Source organism: Temnothorax longispinosus, chromosome 9 (assembly GCF_030848805.1).
Source record: "Temnothorax longispinosus isolate EJ_2023e chromosome 9, Tlon_JGU_v1, whole genome shotgun sequence".
NCBI classification, from domain to species: domain Eukaryota; kingdom Metazoa; phylum Arthropoda; class Insecta; order Hymenoptera; family Formicidae; genus Temnothorax; species Temnothorax longispinosus.
In genome coordinates, this window is record NC_092366.1 from 11,341,507 (window position 1) to 11,353,409 (window position 11,903).

Sequence of the window (11,903 nt, forward strand, 5' to 3'; positions counted from 1 at the left end):
ACCGAGCTCCGTCCATCCCAGCCTCCACAACAGGTCCTCTCCATCGTGCGATTCCAGGATACCGGAACGGCTTCCTGCCCTACCCTGGGCTGTTGCCACAGGTTACCGGGCGCCGTCCTCTTCTTAGTCCCAACCGCACTCCGGAACTTCTTCTCATAGAGCTGGCCAGACTCTACGACGAAGATCCTGCTTGACCTCTGACTCCTGCCGCCGGTGCTCCTCTTCCCTCTTGAGCTTTGCGCGCTTGGGTCTTCTTTCTTCGGGATCAGAGGGGGAAAAACTTCCGTGGACCCATCGCTCTCTGTCCCCTGCCCCGGCATTCGCCCTCAGTCTCACGGGAAAACCACGGTCAAAAACCGTGAGAGAGGCAGTCCAGAAAGTTCGGTAAGTTAAACGGCCTGACTGGCAAGTTTTATTAAGCATAACACAACGACGTTTCGACCACTATTTTGGGTCCTTTTCAAGTTATTTTAACAATGCTGGAATAAAAGAATGAAAGAATATATAAAAAATTAAAAAATTAAAAATTAAACAACATTGCGCGTTGAACAGATTCACGAGAATATCGGTAAATAGGACTTACATGGATCATTGTGCGTCAATCATATAAAATTCGTGGCGGGTCGGAAAAATACGACGGTCTCATGTGAAGGCCGAACAACTAATGATACATTATCGCAAAATACAGTAAACATAGAAGGAGAACTTAAAGTGATACATTATCGCAAAATACAGTAAACATAGAAGGAGAACTTAAAGTGAAGATATTATTCGATCATAGACCAATGGCAGGTTTTCAGTGTCTTTTCTGTGAGTTGATTGCCTCTTTATGTTTTTTAATGAATAGCATTTCAGAAATTTTACGTTTTTTTAAATTTTGTTCTTTGTGTAAGATTGTAACATCCTGCCATTTGAAATTATGGTCGGAGTCTGTTCTATGCCTACTGACGACCGAATGTTGGTTGGGGGGTTTTTTTATATCTGCGCGATGCTCTTTTATACGCGTTTCTAAATGTCGCTTCGTTTGTCCGATATAGCATGCATTGCAATCAGAGCAGTCAAGTTTATAAACGACATCAGTGCATCTCTTGATCTCCAATTTATCCTTCCCTTTCCTGATTAGTGTATCCATTTTTTTCTTAGGGACCGTATATAAGGTGTTCAAACTGTAATTTTTGAACGTTCGGCGTAATCCCTCACTAAAAGTTTTTACGTAGGGGATGGGAACGTAATTTTTCAGATCAAGAGTAAATGCACTGCTTTCGTTGTTAGCGCTATCCTCATTATTCGATCGTTTGTTAATTTCTGAAATTCTTCTTTGAATGTGTTTGTTCACCAACAGGTCGGGAAAGCAGTTATTTGACAATATAGTTTTTACTAACTTACCGACTAGAGGCTCTTTACCTTGGAGACCTGCTGCGGATATGGGTACGAACCGGCGCGACACCTCCACGTGGCCCTCTCCTGGATTTTCAAGGTCCGAGGGGAAGATCCGGACACCGCCGCAACTGCGGTGCTCTTCGCGTTCCAAACCCTATCTCCCTGCTAGAGGTTTCCAGGGAACTCGAACGCTTATACAGAAAAAAAAACTCTTCCCGGATCTCCCGACGGCGTCTCCAGGTCATTTTGGGTTACCCCGACGAACACTCTTACGAGGGCCCGAATTGTATGCGGTTCCGCTGCCGGGTTCCGGAATAGGAACCGGATTCCCTTAGACCAGGCCATACTATTGTCGGATGAACAATTTCACGATGAGAACATCAAGTTAGTGAAAACTATATTGTCAAATAACTGTTTTCCCGACCTGTTGGTGAACAAACACATTCAAAGAAGAATTTCAGAAATTAACAAACGATCGAATAATGAGGATAGCGCTAACAACGAAAGCAGTGCATTTACTCTTGATCTGAAAAATTACGTTCCCATCCCCTACGTAAAAACTTTTAGTGAGGGATTACGCCAAACGTTCAAAAATTACGGTTTGAACACCTTATATACGGTCCCTAAGAAAAAAATGGATACACTAATCAGGAAAGGGAAGGATAAATTGGAGATCAAGAGATGCACTGATGTCGTTTATAAACTTGACTGCTCTGATTGCAATGCATGCTATATCGGACAAACGAAGCGACATTTAGAAACGCGTATAAAAGAGCATTGCGCAGATATCAAAAAACCCCCCAACCAACATTCGGTCGTCAGTAGGCATAGAACAGACTCCGACCATAATTTCAAATGGCAGGATGTTACAATCTTACACAAAGAACAAAATTTAAAAAAACGTGAAATTTCTGAAATGCTATTCATTAAAAAACATAAAGAGGCAATCAACTCACAGAAAAGACACTGAAAACCTGCCATTGGTCTATGATCGAATAATATCTTCACTTTAAGTTCTCCTTCTATGTTTACTGTATTTTGCGATAATGTATCACTTTAAGTTCTCCTTCTATGTTTACTGTATTTTGCGATAATGTATCATTAGTTGTTCGGCCTTCACATGAGACCGTCGTATTTTTCCGACCCGCCACGAATTTTATATGATTGACGCACAATGATCCATGTAAGTCTTATTTACCGATATTCTCGTGAATCTGTTCAACGCGTAATGCTGTTTAATTTTTAATTTTTTAATTTTTTATATATTCTTTTATTCTTTTATTCCAGCATTGTTAAAATAACTTGAAAAGGACCCAAAATAGGTCGAAACGTCGTTGTGTTATGCTTAATAAAACTTGCCAGTCAGGCCGTTTAACTTACCGAATTATTTCATCACTGGCGAATAACTTTTATTGAATACAGTCCAGAAAGGTTTCCCAGGAGAAGACTGAAATTCCCCTGCCGTCATGCCTTATCCGTATGCTGTTAATATCTGTAACAAAACATTTAAAAACGCAGCAAAATCGAACAAAAACTAATTAGCAATTTCTTAAAAATATTTAAGTACGGGCTCAGACTCATTTCCCGAGGAACTATTTTGATCAATAAAACCGAGCGTCTTCGTACGCTCGATCACTATTCTAAGCGACGTTACTCCTTCAACTTGAAGAGAGCTCTTCACAAAGCCGTCTGTCAACGCGGCGACGAATTGAGAGCTCACAATCTTATCGCGAACTTTATGCGAGCATTCGGGATACGCCTTCTGCGATAATCTCTCTAAGTCCGCGCCCAACGCTGCGAAATCTTCGCCCGGTCACTGTTTCCGGTTAGTGAATTGAAGATAATAGTTTTGTGCGAGTTCACTTTCTCCGAAACGTAATTCCAATTTCGCCTTTAACTCTGCGTAAGAGAGACATTCGATCCCGTCGGCGTACTCATCAAGTAATGAACGCGCCTTTCCCCGTAAACACGACGCCAAGACAACCGTTTTTTCCGCCTCACTCCATCCATTCGCAACGGCAATTAGCGAGAATTGTGAAAGAAACTCGCGTAACGGCGCCGTCCCGTCGTACGTATCGGGCTTTAGTTTAACGCCGCGAGGAATTCTATCTCCGGACGCGTCTACACTCGCGACCGTCACTCGCACCGCGCCGCTCGCGTTTTCACCCGAAAGAAAATTATTGGAGGGACTTAGCTCTGAAATCCTCTCCTGCATTTGATGAAGCTCGTCATCGCGCTGCTGTATCATCGCCGCGAACTCGGTTTCCCTCTGCATGCGCTCCGCGCGCATCTCACGAATCTCCTGCATCACCGCCTGCAGCGTAATCACTTCCGCCGTCTCCGGAGCATTCGATTGTGGAGTCGCTGACCGGAGCCGTTTTCTCGTGGAAGCGGTCGAAGCCATTTCGTCTTACAAGCGCAGCTCGTTCTTTCTATCTCGGACGAGCCCCCAAAATGTTGCGCTCGCCGAGTCGTTCGTTCACTCACACACGCTCACACTCCCGACGCTCACGGAAATAACAGAAACACTGCAGTTATAACAAGAATAATCTCAATGTTTATTATAACGTCGCGATACAGGAGAGTGTGGACCACGTCCGCACGGTCCAGCAGCTCGAGAACAAATCTATCAGCTGTTACATTAAATCAATAAAATCAATAACTGGCTCGTTACTAAGGACAGGCTACATTCGACTTTCCGTTGCACGCTTCAGCTCGGTGTCGGAAAGGTATACCGGGCGGTATGCACGCAACATTATAACAAAAAAAGAATGTATTGGACATGTACAGAAACGAATGAGTACGAGACTTCAAAATTTGAAGAAAAAAACCACAGGACTTGGTGGAAAGGACAAATTGACAGGGAAATTAATCGATGAACTTACTCGTTATTATGGCCTTGCAATACGACGTAATTGCCACTCACTTGAAGCAATGAAAAATGCTGTTATGGCTACTTTTTATCATTTACAGTCAATTGACCAGAAGCCGCAACATGACTTGTGTCCGACAGGAAAAGATTCTTGGTGTAAATGACAAAAAGCAAAGGCTTTGAATAAACTAGACAGTTTTCACCATGCACCCGCGCTTCATCCAGATGTTGTAAAAGCTATCGAGCCAATATACAAGGATTTATTTTCAGACGAACTTCTAGAAAAATGCGTGGAAGGTTTTACACAGAACAATAACGAGAGCTTCAATAACGTCTTTTGGCGCATAGCACCCAAAATCACCCACAGCGGCTGCTGTATTATGAGAATTGCTTCTTACATAGCAGCCTGTACATTTAATGCAGGAAGCAAATCATATCTGCAAGTCATGGAATACTTGGGTATTAAAGTTGAACCAAATGCCAACAGTTACTGTAAGGAGGCAGATGAAAATCGTCTTTATCAGGCCGAGATCCAAGCCGTGAATGCAACACGGGAAGGAAGAATTTTTCGTAAACAATTGCGAGCAGCTGATGCTAAAAACCTGCTTGAAATTGAAGGACTTTTATAGGCCCCGGAATCGCTGACTAAAGGTAAAGAAAAAAAATTTTTTTTAACAATTTTATTATTTAACAAAAAAAATTTTTTTTAAATTATTACTAATAATTTCGAGTCAAGATGAAACTTTTTCGTCTCTTGCATTTTTTTCGTAAGACGAGCCGTTTTCAACTTATAACATTATAAACAATTAATGATACTCCAAATCTGTTCTCAAACTTTAAACGCGTTTTTCTCAAAACATGGTTTTAAAAAACGGTGTTCACGATATCTCGAGAACGGATATTCTTGGATGCTTCGTCTAATTAGCTACGATCAGACTTTTATAAACTTTTTTTTACAAATGTTTAAAAAATGCATTGGTAACTTGAAAAAATAGGTCAAAAATCGACTTCAAACTTCAAACAACCGCCATTTTTCAAACTTTTTTTAAATTTTTTTCAGCTCGTAGTTAACTGTCTTGTATATCACTAATTACGAATTTAATGCCTATTTTTGTTCCAGATGACGTGACAACCCAAAATAGTGAACACCGCAAAAAAACGGGGCTTACGCTGACGCCAATAAATAATATTTATTGTTGATAAATTTTAATTAAAAAATTTATAAACGTACTAGAATACATGCTCTTTTTAACAGAAACAAAAGTTTTTGAATAAAGCAATTATTTCCCGAGAAAAAAATTCCCAAAATATGGTCACTTTACTCAGGTGTAAGCCCTTAAGTGTCCGTTTTCGATGCACATCGGTGGTGGAACGCACTCGTTCTTGCCGCGCTGTAGGTGGGACAACACCGCGCGTTTTTGATCGACGAGTTTCTTCCACGTTCCAGGCGAGAGCGAGATCTCCTTGCCGTAGCAATCCCCTATGACAATGTGCACGTAGCACGGGAGGACGGCTGTGATACCGACGTCTATGAATTTGTATCGCGTCTTAGTTAATAGGTATCTTCTTTCCAGAATTCGCACCGAATGACGTTCGACGTCGCGTTTCGAAGTACTGACGTCGTCGTCGTCGTGACTGGAGATAGAAAAAAAATAATTATTGTTATATTGTAGGCGAGCGATACGTCGCAAACTCACAACGTGTTTTTCCGGGAGTCGACGTTGCTCCGATTCAGAAACGGAGTCTCTAATTCCGTCGATTACTCGTTGACTCTTCTATTTTTTGCGCTACCGACACCGTTCTTGAGATCGTCGTCGGATTGGCGCTGTTCAAAATACGTAACGTCGAGCACATCTTTCTCTTTATTTTTTTTCTCCGTTGTCGCTGTGCGGTTGACGGATCACGCGAAACTGAGTCATTCGAGGGAAATCAAGGTGGAATATAGTTTGAAAAAATAAATTACGATTCTTCTCTTTTCATTAATATTCTCAGGAGCGGTACGTAAAAGGGGGGGTTACGTCGAATCGTTCTATTCTTCCTCTTCTCTATTCGACGTCTCCCTTGCGTCAATTCGAACGAATCGACTCAATAGATCTCGCAGTTGCATCATCAGTCCGTCTATCGGGCACGTACTCTCAAGTGTCTTAAGTCGTGCTCTAATTCTTTTATCGATAATCTCAGGAAGAAATGCGTTATTTACAAGGATCTTTCTCACTAAACCGATGTTGGTTTCATGGAAACGACTATCCGACAATAAGATCGCTCGGTCTACTAAGCTGGTTATAGTATTGAATTTATATTGTAATGGATGGTTTGAGAAAAAATTGATATAACGACCTGAGAATGTAGGTTTTCTATACCAGTTCGTGAAAAGGTGACGTCCTTCCCTAATGACGACAGTGTCAAGGAACGGGAGTGAATTATTTGATTCCGTTTCCGGAATTATTTGATTGCGATGCGACATATATAGGGCAAACCAAGCGTCACTTAATGACACGAATTGACGAACATAAAAAAGATATTAATAAACATGACAGCAATCACTCGGTCGTTAGCAAACACCGTTTAGCGTTAGGGCCATAATTTTAAATGGTCCGAAACCAATATCATCCACAGGGAAAATAACATGAAAAAGAGAGAGATTGCTGAAATGTTTTTAATTAAAAAACATTCCAACACGATCAATTTGAAAAAAGATACAGAAAACTTAAACCCTGTATACGATAAAGTCATCTCGTCATTATAGACACCACGCGAGCATTATATGTACTATAACTTTCCAAGTTACGCGTTAAACTGTGGAAACGATTAGTACGTCTCGAAACTCCGACATGTGATCACGCCTTTTGTCGGCGCTCTGTCGGCAATGCATTGCTCCGGATAACAGAGCGACAGCGTTGCATCGCGAGGGGCGCAATCGTCTTGATGTGCTCATCCCGTTTGTCATAAACTTACACGTAATGTACAGTTTGTAGAATCACACAATTATTGTAATATTTTGTAGTTTGTTTGCATTGACTTGACCATTGTTCTTGTAGTGACTTCGATTTATGACTTTTTCTGAAAACATTTTCAATGATACGGACGTGTAGGTTTTTGACATGGATTAACAGGTATCGTTTTTATGAATTAATTAAATCAATTATTAATATTGGTATCTTTTCGACCGAAGTAATTAATTTTGAATTGTTTGTCAGTTAGATTTGCTTGAAAAGGACCCGATCCAGGGGTCGAAACGTCGCAGCGTTTTGTATACATTGCCAATTAGTCAATAATAATAAATGTTTCTTGATTAAAAGTTTTAATAAAGTTATAATATTACATATATTATGTGTATTTACAATAAAATATTTATTTTGATTTCTTAAACATTTCAGTTTAATCCACCAAATTCGACAGAGTGTGGAAGTGATCTTTGTATATCACAACTAAATAAGATATATCCCCAAGGAGAGGAAAAAGTGCCATTAAATAAAAAATCAGATGAACTACTTATAATGTCTTTCAGCTTTTTTAATTATAGTGCACAACCAGATCTACTATTTGACACAAAAAACCAAGACTACAAGAGATTCTTTGGTAAATCTTATTGTTAAATCGGTAATTATTTAGAAATGGAGCCTTTTTTCTCAATTTTGACATTTTTTGCGGCAAAATGTTCTTGGCAAAAAGCCTTGTTGTGACTCCAATAACGATAATCAATCGGGGGAAGTCGAAGAATATGTGATCTACCTATTTTTTCAGCACATACAAGCATTAATTGAAATATGAGTTTAACTTCATACTTTGAACTTCATTTGAATATTGAAATAAATGCTTGGGCGGAGGAGGGGTTCCAAGGGAACCCCATTCTGAAAAGATCTAACCCAGCCCAAACCAAATATGCAAATCAAGTTTAAACTGTGCAGTTAAATACACGTTTATCGTGTGTTTAATTGTTATATTTACCTAAATTATAGCTTTTTACCAAAAGAAAACGCTAATTGAGAAAAGATTCTAAAATTAATTAAAAAATATAGTTTTCTTGTCTTCCCTGTACAATTATTCTACTTGACAACAAAATATATTCTTTCACAAAAAAATTGAAAAACTTCCAAATTAAAAAAGGCCCTAATTATTTATAAATAATTGCCATTAAATCCAACATGACAAAAACATATTTTTAATAAATTATATTATACTTCTATTTTCTTAATACAACTTCTGTGATGTTGATATTGTAATGATTAAATATTATTTATTATTATCTTTGCAAGATAATTTTTTATGAGAGAGAACCACGTGAATTCCTTTTTTTACGTAAATTTTTAAGTATTTTTTTAATTTTCTCTTGAAATATATAAACATCACAATATTTACAATACAGTCGACACTCTTTCTTCGCGGATTTATTATTCGCGGATTCGCTATTTGCGGTCAACATATTTGTGACCACATTTTTTTATCCGCGGATAGATATTTCAATATTCGCGGATGTAAATAATCATCGAAAAAAATTTATCATGCTTATATACAATAAATTAAAAAAAAAATGAATTTAAAGTCCTATTATACTAAGAGTTTCCACATCATGTCTTTACTTTAAACAATTTGATTGTAAACAATTATTTAATTATCTTATTTATCTTTTATTAACTTAGCGCATATTTATTTTTACTGTCTTTCTTTTAACCTTATTTAATCTTTGACGTCCGTCGGATTCAGTTATTTATTGTAACGTTAAGCTTTTATTTTGTACATTGACGCATAATTTATTTTTCTCTATTTTCTCGTGCTCTAGCTTTTTGGTTGCATTGGGTGAGTGAATTTGTATTTTACATCTACATTATTAAGCAAGTTAATACTGTTGCATCCGCGCTGAGCTCGAGCGAGACGCCCGGTATACGAGAATCGCAAAGCGTCCTTAGCAACGAGCCGGATTGATTAAATAACGACCGTCAGATTTGTTCTCGAGCCGCTGGACCGTTCGGACGTGTGTCCGCGCTCATATCTTCTTGTTTCAAGACTTTAATAAACGTTGAGACTGTTTCTCTTTTACACGGGGTTTACACAAACTAATTAAAAGACTGAAAAAAGTGATGCCACTTAAAATAAAAGTAGAATTGCTAAATAGATTTCGTGGAAAATCTTTTGCTTCTGTCGCGCGTGCTTACAATGTAAATAAGTCGACTGTACGATCAATTAGGAAATCAGAAGAAAAAATTAGAAATTCCATGGCTTCTGCTTCTGAAATCACTAAAACGAGAAGAGATCCTGCTATTGAGAAAATGTAGCGTTAAACTTGTGGATTGAGGACAGGAACCAAAAAAGAGTGCCGTTGAGTGGTGCAACCATACGAGAGAAGGCAAAGTGTTACGTCCAACCCCGGGATTAGGATATGAAAATCTGGGAAGCAAGGGAAAAGCTAGCCAGAGGGGTCGGGGGAAGGGAGGACGCAGCTAGATACTTACAAATGTCGCTCGCAGGTACGCGCTCAGAGACGCGTGGCGCGAGCCGAACGCACTTTTATGACTCAGAAAGGGTCAACGTCTGTAAAGACGTTAGGACGCCTTTCGTGAGCGGTGCGATCGTCGGTCCTTTTTCGAGCCAGAGAATTTAATCCCTTTAACTCAGGATCGGACCTCGTGCAATTTTGAGAGGTGGATGGTACTGAGGATGAGGTCTCAATTTAATGAAAGAAAAAGTTGAGTTTATCTTAGAAATAAATAGAACATTTATTACAAATTAACATAGAATTTACTAATGACATTGAGTAAAGAAAATCAGGCAATCGTACAAAATAATAAATAAATCCAGATAAAGGGTAAACGTATTAAATGTAGGTGTAACATGTGTGTGTATTTCTCGCGGGTAATACATAGGTGCGGGGGTGATCGGGCAAGATCTTTAAGGAAAAACCTACTTGAAAATGAACATCCTGCCCGCTATTATTACAATCGGAATCAGTAGTGAGATTACATGAATTTAGTGAAGTGTTGTGTATGTGTGTAAATTAATTAAGTTAAAACATATGAGAATTAAAAATTAAAATTTATTCTATATTTATTAATCTAAGATTACGATCTCAGGATCGCCTACTTCCTCAAGATCGAGAGTCGAGGCGGTCGAGGAGGTTGGGGACGGACTTCGGGAAGAGGAGGGGGAATCGGGAGGTTCTAGGAAGCGGGCTGGATCGGGGTTAACGGGGACCACGCGAGGCGGGACCACGCGAAACGGAGCCACGCGGCAAATAGGGCGATGTTCGACAATTGGGCGAGAGGGTAGGACGACTGGGCGATAGGGCAGGATGATAGCGGGACGATTCTGGTGCGAACAACCGGGTTCTTCCGTAAAAGCTGGTAGGGGCGGTGGGATGGCGAGTCGCGGAGGACCGGCGTTGAGCTGCTCCCGGGAGAGTTCGACCTCACGTCGCGCCCGCTTGTTCTGGCGATTTCTCTGTCGCCTGATCGTGCGGAGATTCTGTCCTTGAGGGGATAGGACTTTCGGGTCCACTAAAATTATTTACTTATTTAGTCGATCTCTCTCGGACCCGGTCCCAACGACCGCTGGGAACTCGATGCCTACACTGACCGACCCACGAGCATAAGCTCAGGGAGGTCAGTGGACCAGCTGAGTCCACGACAGCGATGAAGACGCCGGGAGGCAAGTCAGGCCCACGACAACGCCAACGACCGCTGGGAACCTGATGCCTACACTGACCGACCCCAAATATATAATAAGCTTCCGGGGGTCCGACAATCGATAGACCGTTTAAGAAGGGGGGCGATAACGCGGAAAAAGAAGGATCAAGAGAATTACGGGACTTACTACTTGATGAGTTCAAACGAGTGGCCTTCTCTCTGAATGGACGTTGGACTCGTCGGTGGGTGAGTCGGGGCGACTGATGGTCCGTCGGATCTGTTGCACTGACTCTAAACGTGGAGTCGAGACACGAAACGAATGAGATTCAGACTATAATACCGAGCAATGCAGACTGGGACTGAGAAAATTTCTCTGAGGGCGAGTCCTGCGACGTCGCGATTTAAATAGGAAGCTTCGAAGGATGGAAGGGGTGGATTTCGTGTGGGATGTGTTTGGTTTTTGTTTAAAGGATTTCGGGTTGGCGGGATGTTTCTAATTTTTGTTTAACGGATTTCTTATTGGTTGAGATGTTCCTCACCCAAGAGGTAGATTCTTAAGTTTTCGCCTATCCTGGAAAGCTAGAGACGGTTATCGATTTTTGCGGTTTTCCATTGGTGAGCCCCCTCTTAAGGCCCCACTGTCTTATTGGGGGTGTAACCCATCGGTTCTTTCCAGTGACGCATTCGTTTTTCGGCTATCGCCGATTTCTCTTTTATTGGGGTTCCTTACTTATCTCGCGACCCTGTTTTTATATCGACAGACGATGCATACTTCTCAATCTTAATGGTAGGTACAAGGCAAACAGAACTTCCGCCACGTGTATTTACAATTACGTCCTAGGCTTTGTTTCTGTTTGTCGGAAACATCGCACAAGCAATTTTAGAAAGCTCGCTCGCAATAAAGATCTTCATCAACTCTGTCTGGGATTCAGGCCTTTTTGGCGCGTCGTGTCGCCGGGTTTATAGTTATGGGCCAGACAAGGTTGATAGACAAAATCCCATTACGTATGCCCCGTCTGTCAATATTTTAC

The 11,903-nt window shown here is 40.6% G+C and overlaps 1 pseudogene; it reads left to right on the plus strand.

Annotated features, from left to right (window-relative positions):
• Positions 1-3,847: 3,847 nt before the first annotated feature.
• On the plus strand, positions 3,848-4,897 carry LOC139819419 (uncharacterized; annotated as a pseudogene).
• Positions 4,898-11,903: the final 7,006 nt, after the last annotated feature.